This window comes from Rhamphochromis longiceps, linkage group LG14 (genome assembly GCF_057381845.1).
Source record: "Rhamphochromis longiceps isolate RC_006_pf linkage group LG14, R_longiceps_female_GT1.1, whole genome shotgun sequence".
Lineage (NCBI taxonomy): Eukaryota > Metazoa > Chordata > Actinopteri > Cichliformes > Cichlidae > Rhamphochromis > Rhamphochromis longiceps.
In genome coordinates, this window is record NC_140570.1 from 6,684,544 (window position 1) to 6,698,650 (window position 14,107).

General features: G+C 41.6%; 1 protein-coding gene across 7 annotated transcripts in view; it reads left to right on the plus strand.

Moving 5' to 3' along the window:
* Window positions 1-1,114: 1,114 nt before the first annotated feature.
* usp2a (ubiquitin specific peptidase 2a) overlaps window positions 1,115-14,107 on the plus strand; it is a 57,086-nt gene continuing 44,093 nt past the window's right edge. Inside the window, exons 1-3 of one of the 7 annotated variants that reach the window (XM_085380756.1) lie at window positions 1,115-1,332; window positions 3,348-3,452; window positions 13,882-13,984. The gene's annotated coding sequence lies outside the window, so the exon portion shown is untranslated. The other 6 variants (XM_085380757.1, XM_085380758.1, XM_085380753.1 and 3 more) reach the window with 6 other exon arrangements.

Genomic DNA, 14,107 nt, shown 5'->3' on the forward strand with positions numbered 1-14,107 from the left:
AGTCAGCAGAAACAGTCTCTTTTTTTCTAGGACAATAACCAGACAAGACTGAAAAATAAGGGGGTGGAGGTTTTTTCAAGGGCTTTCCCCCCTTAGTCTGAAAACTCAGTAAGATATAAGCAAGTTTTTAAAGTTTCAAACTGTGTTGTTGCTGGTTTTCTAATCAATCTTCAGGAAGTGTTGCCCAGTTTTGTTTTCTGTTGTACTTCATAAGATAACAATGATGATTGGAAGGATTCAAGTTCATGTTTTGAACATGCAGAAATGAGGACAGAAAACACTATTTTAAAAGATTAAAGTCCAGAGTTTTATAAACGAAACTAAATTAATTCTTCATCAGTGTCTAAAAACGATCGATGTACATTTAAAAGACACACTGACTGGACTCAGGCAAACACCCAGAGTGCATCAGAATATATGATGTCTATACATGTGCTGAGCCAGCGGGGATGATATTAAATAAGAAATAATACCAAATAATTTTTTGAAAGCAATACAGAATACCAGAAACCAAGCATATGAATAATTATCTGGTGCCATTTATGTGTTTTTCTTTACACTAATTGAACACAGTAGTACCAGGTTGGACCCTCTTTTGCCTTCAGAACTGCATTAATCCTTCATGGCATAGATGCTGGAAGCTTTGTGGACACGGGGCATTATCATGCTGGAAGCAAGCATCAGAAGATGGTACACTGTGGTCATAAAGGGATGGACATGCTCAGCAACAAAACTCAGATTGCTTGTGGTATTGACACAATGCTCAGTTGATACTAACGGCTTCAGTTGCATTAGGATAATGAACTTGTTGTGTAGGCTTTGACTTTTTTCCCCGCAAGCTGTTCTAATTAAAGATACTATTTTTCACTATTATTTGTAATACTAATAATACCTACTGGAAAGCTACCAGAATAGCATTTAATTTTTGATTAAATCACGGGTATCGCCAGCTCTCTTCGACGCGCTTGAACATGGCATTTTTTCAATGAAAGAAATCTCTGATGTTTACGTTCATTGCCATGACGACGGTGTAGGAGGCGGTTCACTCGGTTAGCTAGTGACGCTCAAATAGAGGTATGAACCAATCAGAAAAAAGCTTCGTTGACCGACTGACGTCACCGTTAAAGCGAAAAGAACCGTTACTTGGTTGCTGAAACTCTACAACTGCACTGGAAGGAGGATATGGCTGACTACCAGCGTACTCTTGATTAAATCGCCTGCAGGGCAAGCTTCCAGTCTAATGTTAATAGTGATGCTCTAAAAGCGACCACAGAGGTACTTTTGAGTGGCGCTTCCCTGCCCGTTTGGATCGGGATGTTCTCCAATTGCGGGGTGAGTGTATGCAGTTACCTGACACCACCATAACCCTGATAGGTGCTGTTCTTTCGTATGGACAGAAGCACAAACCGAACTCCCATCGAACTCAGAGAATGTTAAGTTTGCTTTGTGAGGGGAAATTAACATATAAACGGCACTAAAAACAATCTAGCGCATTTTAGAAGTAACAGCGTGGCGGTTAAATATTCGGTATCAGTTGTGGTAGTGTAACTGCTGTCTTTTTTTAGCATATTTTCAAGTTTTAGAACAAGGATGCTCATTGCCCGAAGCTATGCTGCAAGGCTGATAACCCCGAACAAACTCTAAAAGTTCGTCAAATGAAGTCTTAATTTTTCTTTTGGATATACGTGTGCGAAGAATACTACCCTAGTAGGTTTGGAAGTACCGTGTTATGACACGTGAAATTTGCGTGCTTGCTGCATTAATATGCTTACACAGTACAGTTTGACGCGGTACTCTGACACAGTGCTACTGTCTTGGCTACACTGCACCGTTACTGTTGACTATAGTAAGCTAGCAAGACAGCTAATTAACTGACCAATACGTCGTGGTCACGTGCTTATATAAAGACGAAATCAGTATCCAGGTTAGTTAATACGCGCTGTATTAAGTTTGTGCGTCGCCTCCTCTAGGGATGACAAGTTTTCGGTCTGTCTATTGCCCCTAAACACCCCACCACCCCCTTCACGGACAGCACCGCAAGCCTCCCATTCCATTACCGAGCAACGCTCCCGGGGTCTGACTGGTTATCTAATCACGCGCGGAATAACGTCATCCCCCACTATTAATGAGCGGCATTTAAAATGCGCGTACATCATATTTTGCATCAAATCGGTCCCTTCAGGAGCCACGTTAAGTCCCACACCGCAGTGCAGCGAGCCTGGCAACACCGGTACCAGCGCCATCTCATCTCAGTGTCAGTGTCATGTAACGCTACACCCCTCACAGAGCCCATCCACCACAGAGCCGCGTCTGTCTTTTTCCATTGTCCTGCAAACGTACGTCAACACAGTACAACATACTCCACTTCATCTGGTCCTCTCTGCTGCTCACGTATTAGCTTTTTGTTATCTGGATACCAGTGTCATATAAACATGTGGCCAGAGTGAGTGGCTGTCAGCCTCCATCAACAATATTGAGCAGTCTCCCTCTATTAGGTACTATTTAAGAACCATCTATTTACTGGGGCTGTGTACAGCTTGCTACACACACACACACACACACACACACACACACACACACACACACACACACACACACACACACACACACACACACACACACACAAATAAAATGTAGTTACTGTTACTGAGAAGCTCAGAGATTCCCATGGAGTCCTTTAAGAGCAAAGTGGAATGCCAGTGAGTGTTGAGTGACCCATGGAGGTCATAGGCGGCTGCTATATTTACTGACTCTGTAACTCGATCGGTGGCATTCTGCAGTGCTGTGCTCACGCTGCTCCCTCGCACTCCGTTACCCACAGAGTCCCAAACTAAACTGGCACCCGGTTGCCTTCTGTCTGTTGGCCTGGCCTCTCAGAACATCAAGGGTGAGCCTCTTAAACCTGCTGCTCTTCGTCCTTTTCTTCTTTTAGGTATCTGCTTGAAAAGTTGGCATATACAGTGCGGGCTGCTCGCTCAGCTGTAGAACAAGGCTCGTCTAGGAGGATAGGGGATAACCTTTCAGAAACTTCTGGAGTTTGCTCGCATGAGTAGAAGAGCTTCTGGCAGCGCACTCACCAGAAATATACAGTTAGACAGTCTTAGCTTAGCTGGGCTTCATAATGAGCAACCTTTCTGGATTTGATAGTCCAACTGGGAGAAAGCCATCAATCTTTAATGGTAAGACATGAAATCCGGAACATGTGTTGACTGCTTGCACGCTCACGTCACGCTCGAACAGCTTGTGTGAAAGTGCAGCAACTTGTCTTGAGAGGCAGATGCGTTCATAAGATGCTTCTTTCTGGCGTCAGGGTGGTTTTAATCCTGTGTGCCTGTGTGTTTCCACAGGAGCGTGTGCATGTGCATAGACTATAGGGGAGCAACAGTAGGATGAGCTGCCCCAGAGCCATCACAGTCTGCAGGGACTGACACACACCGCTACAAATACGGCAGGTAATTACTTCACACAGATGCCTTTGGACACACAACTCTGTCCCAGCTGCTATATCAGTCCTGCTATCATGTCAGCGATTGCAAGGTTTACATGCATCACAGCAGATTTACCGACAGAAAGTAAGGGAAAGTTATAAAAATAAGTTACGTGGTGTGTTTAATCTGCTCATTCAGTGACACACACAAATGTCTAAACTAGAACATTGATCTTGCAAATCAATTTATTCTCAGCTTACAACACTATTATAACATGCACACTAGGGCTGGGCGATGTGGCCTAAAATTCATATTGCGATAGAATTTGAAGCATGTGCGGTAACGATATATATCGCGATATATTCTTTTTTTTCTGTATAATGTATTTTCCACACTATAAGGCACACTTAAAATCCTTTAATTTTCTCAAAAATCGAGAGTGTGCCTTATGTATGAATTCTGGTTGTGCTTACTGACCTCAAACCGATTTGGGCGTGCAGAAATCTGTTAAAAAATGTTTTAGTACAACTTTGGTAAGCCCCACTGCTTGATGGATTGTCAGAGCACTATGGCTGCCGTAGTAAGGAGCTTTGCGGAGTAATCTGGGTCCAAAACTCCGTCGTCCTTCAGGTTCTGAGTGAGAGATTTTTGAAACTAATTAAAACGTACAGCTCTGCGGTATAGTCAAACTCTCTATCGTTGGCCAAATTTATATTGTTTCTATCGTATATAGTTTCTATCACCCACCCCTAATGCACACTGTGCCATTAAAGGGACAGCTAAAAGGCTCTGATGCCAGTATCATAGAACAGCCTTCCAATATTCAACACATTTCCACTACATTAGACAAAACTGCTGTACAGTGTAGCTTTTATGTGATACAATGCTGGTAACATGTTCATATGTTTCTATAGGGCAACACTTTATAGACATGTGTATGGATTTCTTTTCAGATTTTAGAAGAACAAAGGATGGTATAAAACCAAGACAAAGCCATAGAAAACAACAGTTTTTTCAGATGATTTTTAAAGCGGACTAACATTAACTTTGTTGAAGGCATTATTAGAGAGTGAGAGACTCACTGAATCCTATGGGAGAATTCAGTGAAGGCAAAAGTGGTGGTTGCTGATTCTTTTAAAACCCAGATTTTATACCAAACTTTAAGCAGTTTTCTGGTCATTTGAATTAAGGCAGGGCAATATGGCCAAAAATATTTATCACGACATATATTTGAAAATTATATATAACTGACGACATAACAGATGCCAGACAAAATACTTCACAACTCCACAACTTTATTAGTGAAAACACCGCCCATCAATTCATCTTCACTTAAACAAGCAGCTATATAAAAATTTAACAGTGCAAAGGCAAATTCCTTGCTGACAATTTAACCAAAAGGCATTTTCAGTGGAAATGGGCTGACATATCCTGAGCATAATCATGTATAATATCCACAAAAGTTTAGAAGAGGTGCTTTGCAACATGAAACTGCAGTGAGCCAAATAAATAAGTCAAATACGTATTTTTCGGACCATAAAGTGCGCAGGATTATAAGGCACATTAAGCGAAACAAAACAGTCAGATAAGTCAAACTTTACTCAGCTCATTCTTCTTGCTTCCTCCACTTCTGTACCATTCATTCATTAATGCTGAATTCTCTCGCAGCTGCTCTATTCCCATGTTCTACTGCGCAACTGATAGCCTTGAGTTTAAAATGCGCTTCATACGCATGTCTCTTAACAGGTGCCATTTTGGGGTCCTTATACACACACAATACGGTAATGTTATGTTGAAGCACAGTACGTATTACTCTGCGAGGCTCCTGACTACGGTAGCCGTAATACTCCGACAATCCATCAAGCGGTGCAGCTTCATAGCTTACCAAAGTGGTACTAAAACATTTTTTAATAGATTTTTGAGCGCCATGAAAATTAAAGGCTTTAAGAGTACCTTAAAGTCTGAAAAATACTGTAATAACGACGGCCCACTTGCATGTTCTACAAAAAACAAAACAAAAAAACATACGTAAAAATGTGCTTTGGTGGGTATCTGACAGACAAAAACCAAACCAGTTCCACATCACTGAAGTTGCACCATTTTTTCAAACCAATTCAGGTTCATCTGTTTCATTCAACGATCCGCTTTTGCCCTTCTCATTCTCCATCGCCGCCATCGTCTTTCCGCCATGTGCGTATGAAAACAAAGGTTTTACCCATATTCTATTGCGATATTTCATTTTCTTATCATTGCCTAACATTATGCCGGTATACCGTGAATGTCCCTAATTTGAATGCAAATAGCCACTGAGTAGCAAGACTTGCTTTTTGAAGGACTTTGACAAAGGTTTGAATCTAAAAAAAAATGAAGCCAATATGAAAGTGCTTTTTTTTCTTCTAATGGCAGCAGGGGGCAATTCCACTGGTCTGGTTATACAAAAGTCTATGGAAAAACAGCCCCATGTTGCAGTTGATCTGCAACCTTATTTCTGGTTGATTTTGTTATCTTAATGGCAAAAACTGACCTTGCTAACTTCACAGTGGATTTCAGTTGTGTCAGGAGTAAAATCCATCCCAAAAGTTAGAGCGAAACAGTAAAGAAAAGTTAACCCTGGAGAAATGTACACTCTATCTGCCTTTAGGGGACATACTGTCATTTTCATTATTCTCTGTCATTCATTTACTATTACACTGGTAGATGTTCATGACCTAAAGTCATAAAATAATAAGGTCAGTGTATGTCTAAGTAATGTCAGGCTTCAGACTGCTTTAAAAGCTTAGTTTCAGAAAGTCTATACTATTGACTCTGTATGAAGCCATTGAGAAGGGATATTCTAACATGAGCATCTTAGGTGCACAGTTCTGGCTGTGAGCCCAGAAGCCTCACCAACCTGGTATTCTAACCTTCTGTTTATGTGGCACAGCCAATCAACAGGATGTCTTTATGCATAAAAAAACACAACTGTCAGCTTTTAATTGCTTGTACTTTATAGTGTTTTGCCATAAAACAGATCAGTGCTAAAAATAAGTGGACTGAGAATTGATCCCTGCAGAACACCAGTTCACAATAGATCTTTAGTAATTGAATAGTGTTATATATCAGTCTGACTGAATTATCAGTCATACATATTTTTATGTGTCAGTTTCTGTTTCAGTGAAACATCAGCGTCAAAAGGAGCTGGATCAGCACAGGAGACTTAGCAGTATGTTGGTTTTTGCTTGAATTGGGCCAGTCTATAAAGTGTTTATCAGCAGCATGAATTACTGGATAAAATACTTTCAAATCTAAAGTAATCCAAGGCTCTGACAGTGCTGGTGCTTTATTCTGTTTGAACTCTGAGCTGGGAGTTTTAACTAGTTACGCTTGAGCTTGTCCAGTGAGTCACTTAGCGTCACTCAGGCAGCGGGCTGTCAGAGCATGATAGGTGTTTGTTTGGCCAATTATTATTTGGCCACTATTATTATTTCAATTTGCTTAATGAATGAAGAATTACAGCAATCAGCTGCACAGACTGGAGCATTAATCACTGTAGCCCAGATCCCATCCTCTTTGAGGTCACTGCTGTGTGTATGGCCGCAATGTGAGTCATCCACAGATGGTAGTAGTGATGAATGCTAATTGGTCTGTTCTTCTTCAGATTTTCATATTGCATAGGCTCGGTAGCAGATACTGTGAAACTCTGGCTCCTCAGTTGAAGCCTTTGAATGCAGGGCTTTGGGGCTGTGCCCTGTTTTGGGGTGTTTCATGTATGTTCAAGGATGGAGAATGAAAGGTGACTGAGATGTTAAATTCAGAGCTCTTATAGTTTCCACGGGCCCAGTTGGAGGGCCCCGGGAACAAGCAAAATTGTAGATGTTAATTTTTTTTCTTTCATAGCATTTTTAGGAACCCAGTGTTTTTAGTTGCTACTTTAATTTCATGGTTTATGCAGTGTATCATCTTTGTGCCAGCACTGTGCATTCCTCCAGTTCATTTCCTTTTCTACTTTGTGCAGCGCTTTAAATGCTGCATGTACACAGTACTGCACTGCCGTACACACAAGATGTGGCTGAGGTCAAAACAAAAGTGACTGGTATCTAACGACTAGTTAGGGACAGCTGGCAAAGGTGCAGCTATGGCCTGTTGGAATGGAGGAGTACTTGAGCCTCTTTTAATATGCTTGGCAGCCAGTTGTTACAGGCACAGAGAGGTAGGGTAGGGTTGTCAGTATGGCCTTCAATGGCATCAGCATGTTCTTATCTACTCACATTTCAGGGTATATATAGCAACCAGCACAGCTCAGAGACAGTCACTCACATTCCTCTTGTTGATTCTTAACATCTTTCCCTTTGAGAACCAAATTATTTTCTGAATGTCTGTGAAGGTTCTCAGTCATCCAGGTCATCGTAGTCAAAGGAGCTTGCAAAGAAAAGTGTCTGGACTTCTTTAAGTTGCTTGAAGACGTTTCACCTCTCATCCGAGAAGTTTCTTCAGTTCTAAGGTAAAATGGCGGAGATGCTTGGAGAAAACTCTCCTGAGTTTTTCTGATACACTGGCTATATAGGGGATGACAATGTTGTTGCAACATTGGAGAGAGGTGGCCTCCTTGAGTGTTCTATATGCTCACTATTGACTTGGAAATTCAGCAAAATTAGGCTTTTTTGTCGCTGTCTATCTTCTGAAATTGAGGATCGAAACTTAACCAAACCAAGTAGCTGAAAGAGGGCCATCTGACCTCAGGAAATCGCATGATAAGGTGGGGCCAGGTTTCACAATGAGCTCACCTGAAACCCTGGCTAATTGGGACCCACACCCATTTTCACACCTTGGCTCAGGTGATTAGAGGATCATCAGGGGTCCTTTTGTCCCTCTTTGGGGGGATACTCCCACTGGGTTTAAATCCGGGACTCTCCGCCATTTGACCTTAGAACTGAAGAAGCTTCTTGGAAGAGAGGTGAAACGTCTTCAAGCAACTTAAAGAAGTCCAGACGCTTTTCTTTGCAAGCTCCTTTGACTATTTTCTGAATGTTTTCTGCTGGCATGTGCTGAATTGTGCTGCTACTGCTGGTCGGTTTATACTGAGGTGATGGCAACACTGCAGTGTACTGCTGTGAGGGCCAAATAGCCTTCAGTTTACTAAGTTCACATATTTTACTTGTAAATGTGGTAAAGGTGGTCTGACAAAAGTCAGTATGTCTGTTCTTTCCTTTCTAAATGTCAAATAGCTTGTTCATTTGCAGCAGCGAATGAACTGTGGTTATGAACAGCTTGATGTTAGCAGTGAGTTTTCAGATGGAAAATCTATTCAGTTACCATCAATTCTGTGGGGTAGTTTGGTGTCATTCAACTCCTTGGTTTGGTTAAGTTTCGATCCTCAATTTCAGAAGATAGACAGCGACAAAAAAGCCTAATTTTGCTGAATTTCCAACTGAGCATATAGAGCACTCAAGGAGGCCACCTCCGCCCAATGAGTGAGCTGCTCTAAATGAAACAAAGTGGGACAATGGAAGCTGCTGTTCCTAATTGTCCGGCATCCTGAAGACTTTACTCCATGAACTGCAGATGATTAACATTTATGCCAGGAATGAACAAAATCATTTTGGGAGATAATCTTTTCTTTGTAAATGTTTGTAAATCTAAAGTAAGAGGGTTTTTTTGTTTTGTTTTTTTCCCCCAACTTTTTTTTAGATAAGTTAACACATTGTACTTTATGCCTTCTTCTGATGTATTTGCAAGTTATTAACTGTTATAGTTACCATTGTCTTGTTGATGGAATTAATAATAGGTACATCTCCCTCAGACTATGACTTGGCTATCAACAATTGGAAAATAAGTGTAAAACAAATATTTGATTGGTTTGAGTTAAACAAAACGAATCCCCTTCCAGATGCAAATGAGGCAGTGACCAAGATGTCAGGCTGAAGAACTGATTGCCATTCAGACTATGAGGACATCAGTAATAGCACATGGAAGTGGGAGGTGTGGGATTGGCAGTAGTCATAATAATCTGGTTTGGTTTCTGGCCGCCCCTCACTGAGCCTTTTAACAGAAGTTTCTTCTTGTTAAAAGGGAGTTTTTCCTTCCCACTGTCACCAAAGTGCTTGCTCCTAGGGGGTCATATGATTGTTGGGTTTTTTTCTCTGAATGTATTATTGTAGGGTCTACCCTACAATATACAGTTGGATCCTAATTGGGAAAATGTTTTCTGTCTGTGGAAACAGAGCCTGAACCAGCAGTGAGTTTCACATAGAATTTACACATAGATTTCTCCTCAGAAATGCACTGACTCAGCCTGCCATTTACTACAGTACAGTACACAGACACACTCCCACTCCAGATCAGCCCGAGTGTCTGTACTGATGTTACATTCATGCAGTACCACTCCAAGGCACGGTGCCTTTAACGTCCTGCACCATCAACAACACTGGTGGATAGCGGAAGCTTCAGATTGCTTCTTCCCTCCACCAGTCCAGGGGCACAGCCTGAGAGGACAGTGGGTGTGGGAGGAGATCTTACTCACTGACTCTTTTAGAATGACAGCATGAGCACATTTTAGTCCTATTTCTCTCTTTGTTTTTTTTTTTTTGTTTTGTTTTGTTTTTTGTGCGCCTTCATAATAACAACAGCCATTTCCAGAGGCTTTATGTTTTTATGGCAGCCCATCCATCCTTTCATCTTATTCTTATTAACGTGATATCTTTTAAATATCTTAAGGGAAGTACGGTGAAACAGTCATCTGAACTCAAAGAGAAATTGTGGTGGTTAGAGGTGAAAAGTCAGAAAATATATATTTGATACCTTGTTTTTGCCAAAACTCACCAATCAAGACTCAAGACAGGGAGCCTGGTTCTTAGAGACATAAACACGTCAAAGATTATGACATGTAGTTATTATTTTGTGTAGTCTTATTTTTATATTTTTATGACAGTATGTTTGCACTGAAGCACCGCAGCAATTTCCTAATGTTGTAAACCTGCTCAACATTTGGCAATAAAACCCTTTCTGATTCTGATTCTGATTCTGATTCTGAGTATTCAAAATAAGGCCCATGTGTTTTTGCCTCATGCTTTTCAGCTGGAGATTTTAAGTCTAATACTCAGTAGCTTGAGAGCGAGCCTGGTTCTGACATAAACGGTAGTAACCAGACCGAAAAGCAGCGCACATTTCGCTTTATTTCGGTGCTTTTTTTTTTACTGAGATGTCATACACTTTGGATTCTAGCCAATCATTTTACCTTTGCAAGCGTAGTAGGCGGGCCCTGGTACGTACGTTCTTTTAGAGCAGAGCTACAGATTAAAAATGCCCAAGGCGAAGCGGTCAAAAGTCTGGCTGTACTTCACAGCAAAAGATGAAAACTCAGCAGCCTGCAACAAGTGCTTTAAGGTGATACTGTGCAAAGGAGGTAACTCCTCGAATCTGATGAAACACCTGGTGACGCATAGCATTTTTTTAAAAGCTGAGAAATGTACCGTATTTGATAGCTTGCTGCGAGACCTCACACCGAGCACATCTACTGCGGGTGTGGTGCCTGTTATCGGTCCCGGAGTTAGCAACATCCCCCAAAAACCCGAAGAGGAGAGTCCTGGCCCCTAGCCCTGCCAGTGTAGCAGAAATGCTGACGGATGATGATGGCAGCAACAGCCGTTCTTCTCTGCGAGAGTAGCTTCATGTTGTTCGTGTGTAATTTACGTTGAGTAGGCTAACCACGTTATTACATTAATGCATGTAAGGTGAACTAGCAAACACCATCGTAGTTACATGACGCTGTCTTCTTGTTTGATGGCAGATACTCCCTTCACCCTGGCCAAAAAAGCTAAAATGACCAAAGAAAAAGTGGAAAACAGCTAAACATGAGAGGTTTTTGGACAAAGTTTGTTTTCCCATTGTTTAAGCACTGCTTCCTGCCAAGAGTGATACCATATATGCCCTATAGCTGCAGAAAAGGCTAACATTGTTATCTTTTTACAAAAAAACAGCTAAACATGAGAGGTTTTTGTACAAAGTGTGTGTTCTTCATTCTTTAAGCACCGGTTCGAGCACCGTTTAAGCACCGGCACCGTTTCAAAAGTACCGGTTTGGTACTGGTATCGGATAAAACCTAAACGATACCCATCCCTTGTGACCAGTGGATTAAACAATAGTGATGACAGGGCCTTTTTTGGTCAAAGCTTTATGCAGGTCTCTAAAATAACTATCAGTAGGAGCAGAGATCAGTGAGAAAGGGAGACTTTACCACTCATTAGATTTTTGAACACATGGTCACATGTGGGCCCTATTTTTCTGTAGATGTTTAAAGATGAACATGTATACAGTAAATATGTATGCAGTGGCTTCTTCATCAGAACCGAGGAGTTGAATGTTCAATGTTCTGTTGACCTCAGAGGAAGTGCAGAGCTTGTTGTTGTTCAGCTCTGGTCAGCACAGCTACTAATAAAGTAACTTTAATAGTGAAAGCCAGATTCACCCCAGCTCCTACTTTCATACTGTGTCATGTTGCTTCTCGCTGATGTGTGCTCTGATCTTTGCCGGAAGTAATGTTGTTGCTCTCCTCCCTCCTCATGCATTCCATGTACACACATGGAAAGGCAGGGAGATCCCAGAACAGAGCCAGGACACTAAATATAAAGTAGTTCAGAAAAAAAAGATCAGGCTTTTGTTGTTGAGGTCTTCTTCTGACTGTAGTGGTCCTTTAACCTCATGTTTTACTAAGAGGCCACAGACACTCTGTGTTTCCCCAGGGAGAATTATGGCGTTGTCTATCAGTGTTGTTAGTTTGGGGGGGGGGGGGGGGGGGGGTTAAAGTTGATTTGATTTTTTTCATCTTTCAATTACCTCTAGTGAAAGGAAGCTTCTGAGCTTGGTTTTCTGAAACCTCATCTCCTTCAGTTCTTTGCCAGCACGATGCCAGCAGTCACCTGCTGAAATCCTTTCTTGCACTGCACTCATGCAGTCACTTGTGCTACTCTGTTGACAGCTTTGTTAATACAGATTTAGTAGAAGCCAACCAGAACAGCCAAGTCTTTCACAGTAGTACAATGTTGTTTTCCTCTGGCCTCCCATATTAGATTCTATCTCACCACGTTCTGACTTTCCAGTTGCACAGAGACTTGTTAATCAGAGGGTTTTCACTTCCTTGGTGGCTCTAAAAGGGAGGAAAAGAATGCAGAGCTCTGATACTTAGTGTAAATTGGTCATGGAATATGCCCTGCTGTTACTTTTAAGTCCTTTATGCGTTGGTAGCAAGCAAACAAATGCAGCTTGTTGCCCAGTAGCTATGGTAACTGCTGGTTATCACAGCCTCAGGGGAGGCCAAAAATGCAGAAGTAGCCAGAGTGCATTTGTGTGTGTTTTTGCTCGTGACTCTGCGTGTGTTGTTGTTTCCGTGGAGACATCGCTTCAGAAGTGGGATCTGTAATTTTCTTATCAATCCACAGTGTCCATGATGTATGATGCGACTTGTTGTTCGCACTCCACTTTTAGTGGCTCGCCCACAAGGCGAGCCCAAACTTGTTTCACTCAGTTGCCCTTTGTCTTTGGCTGCGACACAGCTGCAGGATTACAGAGAGGTGCGTGCATTTGATGGGTACGCAGAGGTTCAGTTCAAGGTAGAAAGGGAGCCATCATACAGGAAACTTCACAGCCCCACACAACACTGGTAAAACCACAGAAACACATGTGAAATATTTATTTTAAGGTGCTTTAAGAATTCTGGAAAATCCCTCAGTATAACTGCCCACGGGGGAGCTTACATGAGAACTAAATAACTTTTTACATTACCTATATGTTTTTACCCCTACCCAGGACACCTACATTTGAAAATATGACAACTCAAGAAGAAGGCAACTTTAGGATTTTCAAATTCATGCCATAAGTGCATCTACTGAAAATCTCAGACAAATTTGAATCTTCAATTTAATTCAATTCAATTTTATTTATATAGCGCCAAATCACAACATAAGTCGCCTCAAGGCGCTTCATAGATACAGAGAAAAACCCAACAATCATATGACCCCCTATGAGCAAGCACTTTGGCAACAGTGGGAAGGAAAAACTCCCTTTTAACAGGAAGAAACCTCCGGCAGAACCAGGCTCAGGGAGGGGCGGCCATCTGCTGCGACCGGTTGGGGTGAGAGAAGGAAGACAGGATAAAAGACATGCTGTGGAAGACAGCCAGAGGAATCTTAGTGACATAGTGGTCATAGGATTTTCAGTTTGACGCCATAGATCTTTCTGCCAGGAGGATGAGGAGTAACTTCCTGTTTGCATTCACATTATGAATAAGAACATTGCTGGGTGCTTTCAGTTGCTCCCTTATCTCAAAAGGGGGTCACAGTGGATGGATTTGCATGTTTGTTTGACACAGCTTTAATGCCAGAGGGATATTCTTGACATATCCTTTCTATTCATTTGGTAATAATTTGGTACTGTTATTTGGAGAATGCTATTTTATGACTGGGTTTGTGTTTCTTCCCAGAATTGAAATGGAGATCTTTCACATGTAAGGCAAATGTGCCAACCACCAAACCATGGAGCCACTTCACCAGCACAAACAGTAGCATGATGTAAGGACTAGGAATGTGCGTGAGTAGTTGATAGGCAACTAATCATCGCTATTTTCACTAGGCATACTACACTTTTTAACATTGTCCAATTAACAATCTTAAAAATGAACTTAATATGCGAGCATTTCTTGCTTTTAG